Source organism: Paralichthys olivaceus, chromosome 5 (assembly GCF_024713975.1).
Source record: "Paralichthys olivaceus isolate ysfri-2021 chromosome 5, ASM2471397v2, whole genome shotgun sequence".
Taxonomy (NCBI): Eukaryota; Metazoa; Chordata; class Actinopteri; order Pleuronectiformes; family Paralichthyidae; genus Paralichthys; species Paralichthys olivaceus.
The window spans coordinates 21,662,847-21,675,345 of NC_091097.1; the positions used below are offsets into that span (position 1 = coordinate 21,662,847).

General features: G+C 42.0%; 20 non-coding genes across 20 annotated transcripts; all 20 read right to left on the minus strand.

Annotated features, from left to right (window-relative positions):
• Positions 1–408: 408 nt before the first annotated feature.
• LOC138408266 (5S ribosomal RNA) lies at positions 409–527 on the minus strand. The gene has a single exon (XR_011241585.1). It is a non-coding gene; the product is annotated as a 5S ribosomal RNA (ribosomal RNA).
• Positions 528–1,017: 490 nt separating this feature from the next.
• On the minus strand, positions 1,018–1,136 carry LOC138408562 (5S ribosomal RNA). The gene has a single exon (XR_011241881.1). It is a non-coding gene; the product is annotated as a 5S ribosomal RNA (ribosomal RNA).
• Positions 1,137–1,626: 490 nt separating this feature from the next.
• LOC138408185 (5S ribosomal RNA) lies at positions 1,627–1,745 on the minus strand. The gene has a single exon (XR_011241503.1). It is a non-coding gene; the product is annotated as a 5S ribosomal RNA (ribosomal RNA).
• A 490-nt stretch (positions 1,746–2,235) lies between these two features.
• LOC138408186 (5S ribosomal RNA) lies at positions 2,236–2,354 on the minus strand. The gene has a single exon (XR_011241504.1). It is a non-coding gene; the product is annotated as a 5S ribosomal RNA (ribosomal RNA).
• A 490-nt stretch (positions 2,355–2,844) lies between these two features.
• Positions 2,845–2,963, minus strand: LOC138409250 (5S ribosomal RNA). The gene has a single exon (XR_011242570.1). It is a non-coding gene; the product is annotated as a 5S ribosomal RNA (ribosomal RNA).
• Positions 2,964–3,453: 490 nt separating this feature from the next.
• LOC138408187 (5S ribosomal RNA) lies at positions 3,454–3,572 on the minus strand. The gene has a single exon (XR_011241505.1). It is a non-coding gene; the product is annotated as a 5S ribosomal RNA (ribosomal RNA).
• A 490-nt stretch (positions 3,573–4,062) lies between these two features.
• Positions 4,063–4,181, minus strand: LOC138408943 (5S ribosomal RNA). The gene has a single exon (XR_011242264.1). It is a non-coding gene; the product is annotated as a 5S ribosomal RNA (ribosomal RNA).
• Positions 4,182–4,671: 490 nt separating this feature from the next.
• Positions 4,672–4,790, minus strand: LOC138408188 (5S ribosomal RNA). Its single transcript, XR_011241506.1, has one exon. It is a non-coding gene; the product is annotated as a 5S ribosomal RNA (ribosomal RNA).
• A 490-nt stretch (positions 4,791–5,280) lies between these two features.
• Positions 5,281–5,399, minus strand: LOC138408189 (5S ribosomal RNA). Its single transcript, XR_011241507.1, has one exon. It is a non-coding gene; the product is annotated as a 5S ribosomal RNA (ribosomal RNA).
• Positions 5,400–5,889: 490 nt separating this feature from the next.
• LOC138408944 (5S ribosomal RNA) lies at positions 5,890–6,008 on the minus strand. Its single transcript, XR_011242265.1, has one exon. It is a non-coding gene; the product is annotated as a 5S ribosomal RNA (ribosomal RNA).
• A 490-nt stretch (positions 6,009–6,498) lies between these two features.
• LOC138408191 (5S ribosomal RNA) lies at positions 6,499–6,617 on the minus strand. Its single transcript, XR_011241509.1, has one exon. It is a non-coding gene; the product is annotated as a 5S ribosomal RNA (ribosomal RNA).
• Positions 6,618–7,107: 490 nt separating this feature from the next.
• On the minus strand, positions 7,108–7,226 carry LOC138408192 (5S ribosomal RNA). The gene has a single exon (XR_011241510.1). It is a non-coding gene; the product is annotated as a 5S ribosomal RNA (ribosomal RNA).
• Positions 7,227–7,716: 490 nt separating this feature from the next.
• On the minus strand, positions 7,717–7,835 carry LOC138408818 (5S ribosomal RNA). Its single transcript, XR_011242138.1, has one exon. It is a non-coding gene; the product is annotated as a 5S ribosomal RNA (ribosomal RNA).
• Positions 7,836–8,325: 490 nt separating this feature from the next.
• On the minus strand, positions 8,326–8,444 carry LOC138408193 (5S ribosomal RNA). The gene has a single exon (XR_011241511.1). It is a non-coding gene; the product is annotated as a 5S ribosomal RNA (ribosomal RNA).
• Positions 8,445–8,934: 490 nt separating this feature from the next.
• On the minus strand, positions 8,935–9,053 carry LOC138408945 (5S ribosomal RNA). Its single transcript, XR_011242266.1, has one exon. It is a non-coding gene; the product is annotated as a 5S ribosomal RNA (ribosomal RNA).
• A 490-nt stretch (positions 9,054–9,543) lies between these two features.
• On the minus strand, positions 9,544–9,662 carry LOC138410248 (5S ribosomal RNA). Its single transcript, XR_011243045.1, has one exon. It is a non-coding gene; the product is annotated as a 5S ribosomal RNA (ribosomal RNA).
• A 490-nt stretch (positions 9,663–10,152) lies between these two features.
• Positions 10,153–10,271, minus strand: LOC138408194 (5S ribosomal RNA). Its single transcript, XR_011241512.1, has one exon. It is a non-coding gene; the product is annotated as a 5S ribosomal RNA (ribosomal RNA).
• Positions 10,272–10,761: 490 nt separating this feature from the next.
• Positions 10,762–10,880, minus strand: LOC138408195 (5S ribosomal RNA). The gene has a single exon (XR_011241513.1). It is a non-coding gene; the product is annotated as a 5S ribosomal RNA (ribosomal RNA).
• Positions 10,881–11,369: 489 nt separating this feature from the next.
• On the minus strand, positions 11,370–11,488 carry LOC138408110 (5S ribosomal RNA). The gene has a single exon (XR_011241428.1). It is a non-coding gene; the product is annotated as a 5S ribosomal RNA (ribosomal RNA).
• A 489-nt stretch (positions 11,489–11,977) lies between these two features.
• LOC138408111 (5S ribosomal RNA) lies at positions 11,978–12,096 on the minus strand. Its single transcript, XR_011241429.1, has one exon. It is a non-coding gene; the product is annotated as a 5S ribosomal RNA (ribosomal RNA).
• Positions 12,097–12,499: the final 403 nt, after the last annotated feature.

A 12,499-nucleotide genomic window follows, 5' to 3' on the forward strand; every position in this document is an offset into this window, starting at 1 on the left:
GCATCTTGAGGTGTGGGTGGGCGGGAGGGTCAATTGTTCCAAAATCAATCTCAAGGTGCAATTTTGTCATATCGTTGCAAGAAAAAAATCATTACAATTTTCAAAAATGACCTTCAGCAATATTGTCAGTGTTTCATATCCAGTTGTTTCCCTGATGCAGAGGAAACTCCCTGCTCTTTCATCGCTCTCTCCAAATAAGACAATTTGAAAATGATATGTTAATAAAACATGAATAAAGTAGTGTTTTGATTAGAAACAAATCTGATGAATGCTCACTTTCACCTTTCAGTGATGATGTGAGGGTTCCATATTCTTTTTTCCTTTGATGAACAGTCTTTCCTGCTCTTTCCAAGAGGTGTCTCCTCTGAAGCAGCAGCAACAGCGCCCTCTGCAAAGAAAAGTCTAAAAAGCTTACAGCACCTGGTATTCCCAGGCGGTCTCCCATTCAAGTACTAACCAGGCCCCACCCTGCTTAGCTTCCGAGATCGGACGAGATCGGGCGTGTTCAGGGTGGTATGGCCGTAAGCGATTAACTCCACCCACAATACCTCCTTTATACATGTGAATCATCACCATCATCAATGGTTCTTCTGTTGCTTTGCAACCATAGCATCTTGAGGTGTGGGTGGGCGGGAGGGTCAATTGTTCCAAAATCAATCTCAAGGTGCAATTTTGTCATATCATTGCAAGAAAAAAATCATTACAATTTTCAAAAATGACCTTCAGCAATATTGTCAGTGTTTCATATCCAGTTGTTTCCCTGATGCAGAGGAAACTCCCTGCTCTTTCATCGCTCTCTCCAAATAAGACAATTTGAAAATGATATGTTAATAAAACATGAATAAAGTAGTGTTTTGATTAGAAACAAATCTGATGAATGCTCACTTTCACCTTTCAGTGATGATGTGAGGGTTCCATATTCTTTTTTCCTTTGATGAACAGTCTTTCCTGCTCTTTCCAAGAGGTGTCTCCTCTGAAGCAGCAGCAACAGCGCCCTCTGCAAAGAAAAGTCTAAAAAGCTTACAGCACCTGGTATTCCCAGGCGGTCTCCCATTCAAGTACTAACCAGGCCCGACCCTGCTTAGCTTCCGAGATCAGACGAGATCGGGCATGTTCAGGGTGGTATGGCCGTAAGCGATTAACTCCACCCACAATACCTCCTTTATACATGTGAATCATCACCATCATCAATGGTTCTTCTGTTGCTTTGCAACCATAGCATCTTGAGGTGTGGGTGGGCGGGAGGGTCAATTGTTCCAAAATCAATCTCAAGGTGCAATTTTGTCATATCGTTGCAAGAAAAAAATCATTACAATTTTCAAAAATGACCTTCAGCAATATTGTCAGTGTTTCATATCCAGTTGTTTCCCTGATGCAGAGGAAACTCCCTGCTCTTTCATCGCTCTCTCCAAATAAGACAATTTGAAAATGATATGTTAATAAAACATGAATAAAGTAGTGTTTTGATTAGAAACAAATCTGATGAATGCTCACTTTCACCTTTCAGTGATGATGTGAGGGTTCCATATTCTTTTTTCCTTTGATGAACAGTCTTTCCTGCTCTTTCCAAGAGGTGTCTCCTCTGAAGCAGCAGCAACAGCGCCCTCTGCAAAGAAAAGTCTAAAAAGCTTACAGCACCTGGTATTCCCAGGCGGTCTCCCATTCAAGTACTAACCAGGCCCGACCCTGCTTAGCTTCCGAGATCAGACGAGATCGGGCGTGTTCAGGGTGGTATGGCCGTAAGCGATTAACTCCACCCACAATACCTCCTTTATACATGTGAATCATCACCATCATCAATGGTTCTTCTGTTGCTTTGCAACCATAGCATCTTGAGGTGTGGGTGGGCGGGAGGGTCAATTGTTCCAAAATCAATCTCAAGGTGCAATTTTGTCATATCATTGCAAGAAAAAAATCATTACAATTTTCAAAAATGACCTTCAGCAATATTGTCAGTGTTTCATATCCAGTTGTTTCCCTGATGCAGAGGAAACTCCCTGCTCTTTCATCGCTCTCTCCAAATAAGACAATTTGAAAATGATATGTTAATAAAACATGAATAAAGTAGTGTTTTGATTAGAAACAAATCTGATGAATGCTCACTTTCACCTTTCAGTGATGATGTGAGGGTTCCATATTCTTTTTTCCTTTGATGAACAGTCTTTCCTGCTCTTTCCAAGAGGTGTCTCCTCTGAAGCAGCAGCAACAGCGCCCTCTGCAAAGAAAAGTCTAAAAAGCTTACAGCACCTGGTATTCCCAGGCGGTCTCCCATTCAAGTACTAACCAGGCCCGACCCTGCTTAGCTTCCGAGATCAGACGAGATCGGGCGTGTTCAGGGTGGTATGGCCGTAAGCGATTAACTCCACCCACAATACCTCCTTTATACATGTGAATCATCACCATCATCAATGGTTCTTCTGTTGCTTTGCAACCATAGCATCTTGAGGTGTGGGTGGGTGGGAGGGTCAATTGTTCCAAAATCAATCTCAAGGTGCAATTTTGTCATATCGTTGCAAGAAAAAAATCATTACAATTTTCAAAAATGACCTTCAGCAATATTGTCAGTGTTTCATATCCAGTTGTTTCCCTGATGCAGAGGAAACTCCCTGCTCTTTCATCGCTCTCTCCAAATAAGACAATTTGAAAATGATATGTTAATAAAACATGAATAAAGTAGTGTTTTGATTAGAAACAAATCTGATGAATGCTCACTTTCACCTTTCAGTGATGATGTGAGGGTTCCATATTCTTTTTTCCTTTGATGAACAGTCTTTCCTGCTCTTTCCAAGAGGTGTCTCCTCTGAAGCAGCAGCAACAGCGCCCTCTGCAAAGAAAAGTCTAAAAAGCTTACAGCACCTGGTATTCCCAGGCGGTCTCCCATTCAAGTACTAACCAGGCCCGACCCTGCTTAGCTTCTGAGATCAGACGAGATCGGCCGTGTTCAGGGTGGTATGGCCGTAAGCAATTAACTCCACCCACAATACCTCCTTTATACATGTGAATCATCACCATCATCAATGGTTCTTCTGTTGCTTTGCAACCATAGCATCTTGAGGTGTGGGTGGGCGGGAGGGTCAATTGTTCCAAAATCAATCTCAAGGTGCAATTTTGTCATATCGTTGCAAGAAAAAAATCATTACAATTTTCAAAAATGACCTTCAGCAATATTGTCAGTGTTTCATATCCAGTTGTTTCCCTGATGCAGAGGAAACTCCCTGCTCTTTCATCGCTCTCTCCAAATAAGACAATTTGAAAATGATATGTTAATAAAACATGAATAAAGTAGTGTTTTGATTAGAAACAAATCTGATGAATGCTCACTTTCACCTTTCAGTGATGATGTGAGGGTTCCATATTCTTTTTTCCTTTGATGAACAGTCTTTCCTGCTCTTTCCAAGAGGTGTCTCCTCTGAAGCAGCAGCAACAGCGCCCTCTGCAAAGAAAAGTCTAAAAAGCTTACAGCACCTGGTATTCCCAGGCGGTCTCCCATTCAAGTACTAACCAGGCCCGACCCTGCTTAGCTTCCGAGATCAGACGAGATCGGGCGTGTTCAGGGTGGTATGGCCGTAAGCGATTAACTCCACCCACAATACCTCCTTTATACATGTGAATCATCACCATCATCAATGGTTCTTCTGTTGCTTTGCAACCATAGCATCTTGAGGTGTGGGTGGGCGGGAGGGTCAATTGTTCCAAAATCAATCTCAAGGTGCAATTTTGTCATATCGTTGCAAGAAAAAAATCATTACAATTTTCAAAAATGACCTTCAGCAATATTGTCAGTGTTTCATATCCAGTTGTTTCCCTGATGCAGAGGAAACTCCCTGCTCTTTCATCGCTCTCTCCAAATAAGACAATTTGAAAATGATATGTTAATAAAACATGAATAAAGTAGTGTTTTGATTAGAAACAAATCTGATGAATGCTCACTTTCACCTTTCAGTGATGATGTGAGGGTTCCATATTCTTTTTTCCTTTGATGAACAGTCTTTCCTGCTCTTTCCAAGAGGTGTCTCCTCTGAAGCAGCAGCAACAGCGCCCTCTGCAAAGAAAAGTCTAAAAAGCTTACAGCACCTGGTATTCCCAGGCGGTCTCCCATTCAAGTACTAACCAGGCCCGACCCTGCTTAGCTTCCGAGATCAGACGAGATCGGCCGTGTTCAGGGTGGTATGGCCGTAAGCGATTAACTCCACCCACAATACCTCCTTTATACATGTGAATCATCACCATCATCAATGGTTCTTCTGTTGCTTTGCAACCATAGCATCTTGAGGTGTGGGTGGGCGGGAGGGTCAATTGTTCCAAAATCAATCTCAAGGTGCAATTTTGTCATATCGTTGCAAGAAAAAAATCATTACAATTTTCAAAAATGACCTTCAGCAATATTGTCAGTGTTTCATATCCAGTTGTTTCCCTGATGCAGAGGAAACTCCCTGCTCTTTCATCGCTCTCTCCAAATAAGACAATTTGAAAATGATATGTTAATAAAACATGAATAAAGTAGTGTTTTGATTAGAAACAAATCTGATGAATGCTCACTTTCACCTTTCAGTGATGATGTGAGGGTTCCATATTCTTTTTTCCTTTGATGAACAGTCTTTCCTGCTCTTTCCAAGAGGTGTCTCCTCTGAAGCAGCAGCAACAGCGCCCTCTGCAAAGAAAATTCTAAAAAGCTTACAGCACCTGGTATTCCCAGGCGGTCTCCCATTCAAGTACTAACCAGGCCCGACCCTGCTTAGCTTCCGAGATCAGACGAGATCGGGCGTGTTCAGGGTGGTATGGCCGTAAGCGATTAACTCCACCCACAATACCTCCTTTATACATGTGAATCATCACCATCATCAATGGTTCTTCTGTTGCTTTGCAACCATAGCATCTTGAGGTGTGGGTGGGCGGGAGGGTCAATTGTTCCAAAATCAATCTCAAGGTGCAATTTTGTCATATCGTTGCAAGAAAAAAATCATTACAATTTTCAAAAATGACCTTCAGCAATATTGTCAGTGTTTCATATCCAGTTGTTTCCCTGATGCAGAGGAAACTCCCTGCTCTTTCATCGCTCTCTCCAAATAAGACAATTTGAAAATGATATGTTAATAAAACATGAATAAAGTAGTGTTTTGATTAGAAACAAATCTGATGAATGCTCACTTTCACCTTTCAGTGATGATGTGAGGGTTCCATATTCTTTTTTCCTTTGATGAACAGTCTTTCCTGCTCTTTCCAAGAGGTGTCTCCTCTGAAGCAGCAGCAACAGCGCCCTCTGCAAAGAAAAGTCTAAAAAGCTTACAGCACCTGGTATTCCCAGGCGGTCTCCCATTCAAGTACTAACCAGGCCCGACCCTGCTTAGCTTCCGAGATCAGACGAGATCGGGCGTGTTCAGGGTGGTATGGCCGTAAGCGATTAACTCCACCCACAATACCTCCTTTATACATGTGAATCATCACCATCATCAATGGTTCTTCTGTTGCTTTGCAACCATAGCATCTTGAGGTGTGGGTGGGCGGGAGGGTCAATTGTTCCAAAATCAATCTCAAGGTGCAATTTTGTCATATCGTTGCAAGAAAAAAATCATTACAATTTTCAAAAATGACCTTCAGCAATATTGTCAGTGTTTCATATCCAGTTGTTTCCCTGATGCAGAGGAAACTCCCTGCTCTTTCATCGCTCTCTCCAAATAAGACAATTTGAAAATGATATGTTAATAAAACATGAATAAAGTAGTGTTTTGATTAGAAACAAATCTGATGAATGCTCACTTTCACCTTTCAGTGATGATGTGAGGGTTCCATATTCTTTTTTCCTTTGATGAACAGTCTTTCCTGCTCTTTCCAAGAGGTGTCTCCTCTGAAGCAGCAGCAACAGCGCCCTCTGCAAAGAAAAGTCTAAAAAGCTTACAGCACCTGGTATTCCCAGGCGGTCTCCCATTCAAGTACTAACCAGGCCCGACCCTGCTTAGCTTCCGAGATCAGACGAGATCGGCCGTGTTCAGGGTGGTATGGCCGTAAGCGATTAACTCCACCCACAATACCTCCTTTATACATGTGAATCATCACCATCATCAATGGTTCTTCTGTTGCTTTGCAACCATAGCATCTTGAGGTGTGGGTGGGCGGGAGGGTCAATTGTTCCAAAATCAATCTCAAGGTGCAATTTTGTCATATCGTTGCAAGAAAAAAATCATTACAATTTTCAAAAATGACCTTCAGCAATATTGTCAGTGTTTCATATCCAGTTGTTTCCCTGATGCAGAGGAAACTCCCTGCTCTTTCATCGCTCTCTCCAAATAAGACAATTTGAAAATGATATGTTAATAAAACATGAATAAAGTAGTGTTTTGATTAGAAACAAATCTGATGAATGCTCACTTTCACCTTTCAGTGATGATGTGAGGGTTCCATATTCTTTTTTCCTTTGATGAACAGTCTTTCCTGCTCTTTCCAAGAGGTGTCTCCTCTGAAGCAGCAGCAACAGCGCCCTCTGCAAAGAAAATTCTAAAAAGCTTACAGCACCTGGTATTCCCAGGCGGTCTCCCATTCAAGTACTAACCAGGCCCGACCCTGCTTAGCTTCCGAGATCAGACGAGATCGGGCGTGTTCAGGGTGGTATGGCCGTAAGCGATTAACTCCACCCACAATACCTCCTTTATACATGTGAATCATCACCATCATCAATGGTTCTTCTGTTGCTTTGCAACCATAGCATCTTGAGGTGTGGGTGGGCGGGAGGGTCAATTGTTCCAAAATCAATCTCAAGGTGCAATTTTGTCATATCGTTGCAAGAAAAAAATCATTACAATTTTCAAAAATGACCTTCAGCAATATTGTCAGTGTTTCATATCCAGTTGTTTCCCTGATGCAGAGGAAACTCCCTGCTCTTTCATCGCTCTCTCCAAATAAGACAATTTGAAAATGATATGTTAATAAAACATGAATAAAGTAGTGTTTTGATTAGAAACAAATCTGATGAATGCTCACTTTCACCTTTCAGTGATGATGTGAGGGTTCCATATTCTTTTTTCCTTTGATGAACAGTCTTTCCTGCTCTTTCCAAGAGGTGTCTCCTCTGAAGCAGCAGCAACAGCGCCCTCTGCAAAGAAAAGTCTAAAAAGCTTACAGCACCTGGTATTCCCAGGCGGTCTCCCATTCAAGTACTAACCAGGCCCGACCCTGCTTAGCTTCCGAGATCAGACGAGATCGGGCGTGTTCAGGGTGGTATGGCCGTAAGCGATTAACTCCACCCACAATACCTCCTTTATACATGTGAATCATCACCATCATCAATGGTTCTTCTGTTGCTTTGCAACCATAGCATCTTGAGGTGTGGGTGGGCGGGAGGGTCAATTGTTCCAAAATCAATCTCAAGGTGCAATTTTGTCATATCGTTGCAAGAAAAAAATCATTACAATTTTCAAAAATGACCTTCAGCAATATTGTCAGTGTTTCATATCCAGTTGTTTCCCTGATGCAGAGGAAACTCCCTGCTCTTTCATCGCTCTCTCCAAATAAGACAATTTGAAAATGATATGTTAATAAAACATGAATAAAGTAGTGTTTTGATTAGAAACAAATCTGATGAATGCTCACTTTCACCTTTCAGTGATGATGTGAGGGTTCCATATTCTTTTTTCCTTTGATGAACAGTCTTTCCTGCTCTTTCCAAGAGGTGTCTCCTCTGAAGCAGCAGCAACAGCGCCCTCTGCAAAGAAAAGTCTAAAAAGCTTACAGCACCTGGTATTCCCAGGCGGTCTCCCATTCAAGTACTAACCAGGCCCGACCCTGCTTAGCTTCCGAGATCGGACGAGATCGGCCGTGTTCAGGGTGGTATGGCCGTAAGCGATTAACTCCACCCACAATACCTCCTTTATACATGTGAATCATCACCATCATCAATGGTTCTTCTGTTGCTTTGCAACCATAGCATCTTGAGGTGTGGGTGGGCGGGAGGGTCAATTGTTCCAAAATCAATCTCAAGGTGCAATTTTGTCATATCGTTGCAAGAAAAAAATCATTACAATTTTCAAAAATGACCTTCAGCAATATTGTCAGTGTTTCATATCCAGTTGTTTCCCTGATGCAGAGGAAACTCCCTGCTCTTTCATCGCTCTCTCCAAATAAGACAATTTGAAAATGATATGTTAATAAAACATGAATAAAGTAGTGTTTTGATTAGAAACAAATCTGATGAATGCTCACTTTCACCTTTCAGTGATGATGTGAGGGTTCCATATTCTTTTTTCCTTTGATGAACAGTCTTTCCTGCTCTTTCCAAGAGGTGTCTCCTCTGAAGCAGCAGCAACAGCGCCCTCTGCAAAGAAAATTCTAAAAAGCTTACAGCACCTGGTATTCCCAGGCGGTCTCCCATTCAAGTACTAACCAGGCCCGACCCTGCTTAGCTTCCGAGATCAGACGAGATCGGGCGTGTTCAGGGTGGTATGGCCGTAAGCGATTAACTCCACCCACAATACCTCCTTTATACATGTGAATCATCACCATCATCAATGGTTCTTCTGTTGCTTTGCAACCATAGCATCTTGAGGTGTGGGTGGGCGGGAGGGTCAATTGTTCCAAAATCAATCTCAAGGTGCAATTTTGTCATATCGTTGCAAGAAAAAAATCATTACAATTTTCAAAAATGACCTTCAGCAATATTGTCAGTGTTTCATATCCAGTTGTTTCCCTGATGCAGAGGAAACTCCCTGCTCTTTCATCGCTCTCTCCAAATAAGACAATTTGAAAATGATATGTTAATAAAACATGAATAAAGTAGTGTTTTGATTAGAAACAAATCTGATGAATGCTCACTTTCACCTTTCAGTGATGATGTGAGGGTTCCATATTCTTTTTTCCTTTGATGAACAGTCTTTCCTGCTCTTTCCAAGAGGTGTCTCCTCTGAAGCAGCAGCAACAGCGCCCTCTGCAAAGAAAAGTCTAAAAAGCTTACAGCACCTGGTATTCCCAGGCGGTCTCCCATTCAAGTACTAACCAGGCCCGACCCTGCTTAGCTTCCGAGATCAGACGAGATCGGCCGTGTTCAGGGTGGTATGGCCGTAAGCAATTAACTCCACCCACAATACCTCCTTTATACATGTGAATCATCACCATCATCAATGGTTCTTCTGTTGCTTTGCAACCATAGCATCTTGAGGTGTGGGTGGGCGGGAGGGTCAATTGTTCCAAAATCAATCTCAAGGTGCAATTTTGTCATATCGTTGCAAGAAAAAAATCATTACAATTTTCAAAAATGACCTTCAGCAATATTGTCAGTGTTTCATATCCAGTTGTTTCCCTGATGCAGAGGAAACTCCCTGCTCTTTCATCGCTCTCTCCAAATAAGACAATTTGAAAATGATATGTTAATAAAACATGAATAAAGTAGTGTTTTGATTAGAAACAAATCTGATGAATGCTCACTTTCACCTTTCAGTGATGATGTGAGGGTTCCATATTCTTTTTTCCTTTGATGAACAGTCTTTCCTGCTCTTTCCAAGAGGTGTCTCCTCTGAAGCAGCAGCAACAGCGCCCTCTGCAAAGAAAATTCTAAAAAGCTTACAGCACCTGGTATTCCCAGGCGGTCTCCCATTCAAGTACTAACCAGGCCCGACCCTGCTTAGCTTCCGAGATCGGACGAGATCGGGCGTGTTCAGGGTGGTATGGCCGTAAGCGATTAACTCCACCCACAATACCTCCTTTATACATGTGAATCATCACCATCATCAATGGTTCTTCTGTTGCTTTGCAACCATAGCATCTTGAGGTGTGGGTGGGCGGGAGGGTCAATTGTTCCAAAATCAATCTCAAGGTGCAATTTTGTCATATCGTTGCAAGAAAAAAATCATTACAATTTTCAAAAATGACCTTCAGCAATATTGTCAGTGTTTCATATCCAGTTGTTTCCCTGATGCAGAGGAAACTCCCTGCTCTTTCATCGCTCTCTCCAAATAAGACAATTTGAAAATGATATGTTAATAAAACATGAATAAAGTAGTGTTTTGATTAGAAACAAATCTGATGAATGCTCACTTTCACCTTTCAGTGATGATGTGAGGGTTCCATATTCTTTTTTCCTTTGATGAACAGTCTTTCCTGCTCTTTCCAAGAGGTGTCTCCTCTGAAGCAGCAGCAACAGCGCCCTCTGCAAAGAAAAGTCTAAAAAGCTTACAGCACCTGGTATTCCCAGGCGGTCTCCCATTCAAGTACTAACCAGGCCCGACCCTGCTTAGCTTCCGAGATCAGACGAGATCGGGCGTGTTCAGGGTGGTATGGCCGTAAGCGATTAACTCCACCCACAATACCTCCTTTATACATGTGAATCATCACCATCATCAATGGTTCTTCTGTTGCTTTGCAACCATAGCATCTTGAGGTGTGGGTGGGCGGGAGGGTCAATTGTTCCAAAATCAATCTCAAGGTGCAATTTTGTCATATCGTTGCAAGAAAAAAATCATTACAATTTTCAAAAATGACCTTCAGCAATATTGTCAGTGTTTCATATCCAGTTGTTTCCCTGATGCAGAGGAAACTCCCTGCTCTTTCATCGCTCTCTCCAAATAAGACAATTTGAAAATGATATGTTAATAAAACATGAATAAAGTAGTGTTTTGATTAGAAACAAATCTGATGAATGCTCACTTTCACCTTTCAGTGATGATGTGAGGGTTCCATATTCTTTTTTCCTTTGATGAACAGTCTTTCCTGCTCTTTCCAAGAGGTGTCTCCTCTGAAGCAGCAGCAACAGCGCCCTCTGCAAAGAAAAGTCTAAAAAGCTTACAGCACCTGGTATTCCCAGGCGGTCTCCCATTCAAGTACTAACCAGGCCCGACCCTGCTTAGCTTCCGAGATCAGACGAGATCGGGCGTGTTCAGGGTGGTATGGCCGTAAGCGATTAACTCCACCCACAATACCTCCTTTATACATGTGAATCATCACCATCATCAATGGTTCTTCTGTTGCTTTGCAACCATAGCATCTTGAGGTGTGGGTGGGCGGGAGGGTCAATTGTTCCAAAATCAATCTCAAGGTGCAATTTTGTCATATCGTTGCAAGAAAAAATCATTACAATTTTCAAAAATGACCTTCAGCAATATTGTCAGTGTTTCATATCCAGTTGTTTCCCTGATGCAGAGGAAACTCCCTGCTCTTTCATCGCTCTCTCCAAATAAGACAATTTGAAAATGATATGTTAATAAAACATGAATAAAGTAGTGTTTTGATTAGAAACAAATCTGATGAATGCTCACTTTCACCTTTCAGTGATGATGTGAGGGTTCCATATTCTTTTTTCCTTTGATGAACAGTCTTTCCTGCTCTTTCCAAGAGGTGTCTCCTCTGAAGCAGCAGCAACAGCGCCCTCTGCAAAGAAAAGTCTAAAAAGCTTACAGCACCTGGTATTCCCAGGCGGTCTCCCATTCAAGTACTAACCAGGCCCGACCCTGCTTAGCTTCCGAGATCAGACGAGATCGGGCGCGTTCAGGGTGGTATGGCCGTAAGCGATTAACTCCACCCACAATACCTCCTTTATACATGTGAATCATCACCATCATCAATGGTTCTTCTGTTGCTTTGCAACCATAGCATCTTGAGGTGTGGGTGGGCGGGAGGGTCAATTGTTCCAAAATCAATCTCAAGGTGCAATTTTGTCATATCGTTGCAAGAAAAAATCATTACAATTTTCAAAAATGACCTTCAGCAATATTGTCAGTGTTTCATATCCAGTTGTTTCCCTGATGCAGAGGAAACTCCCTGCTCTTTCATCGCTCTCTCCAAATAAGACAATTTGAAAATGATATGTTAATAAAACATGAATAAAGTAGTGTTTTGATTAGAAACAAATCTGATGAATGCTCACTTTCACCTTTCAGTGATGATGTGAGGGTTCCATATTCTTTTTTCCTTTGATGAACAGTCTTTCCTGCTCTTTCCAAGAGGTGTCTCCTCTGAAGCAGCAGCAACAGCGCCCTCTGCAAAGAAAAGTCTAAAAAGCTTACAGCACCTGGTATTCCCAGGCGGTCTCCCATTCAAGTACTAACCAGGCCCGACCCTGCTTAGCTTCCGAGATCAGACGAGATCGGGCGCGTTCAGGGTGGTATGGCCGTAAGCGATTAACTCCACCCACAATACCTCCTTTATACATGTGAATCATCACCATCATCAATGGTTCTTCTGTTGCTTTGCAACCATAGCATCTTGAGGTGTGGGTGGGCGGGAGGGTCAATTGTTCCAAAATCAATCTCAAGGTGCAATTTTGTCATATCGTTGCAAGAAAAAATCATTACAATTTTCAAAAATGACCTTCAGCAATATTGTCAGTGTTTCATATCCAGTTGTTTCCCTGATGCAGAGGAAACTCCCTGCTCTTTCATCGCTCTCTCCAAATAAGACAATTTGAAAATGATATGTTAATAAAACATGAATAAAGTAGTGTTTTGATTAGAAACAAATCTGATGAATGCTCACTTTCACCTTTCAGTGATGATGTGAGGGTTCCATATTCTTTTTTCCT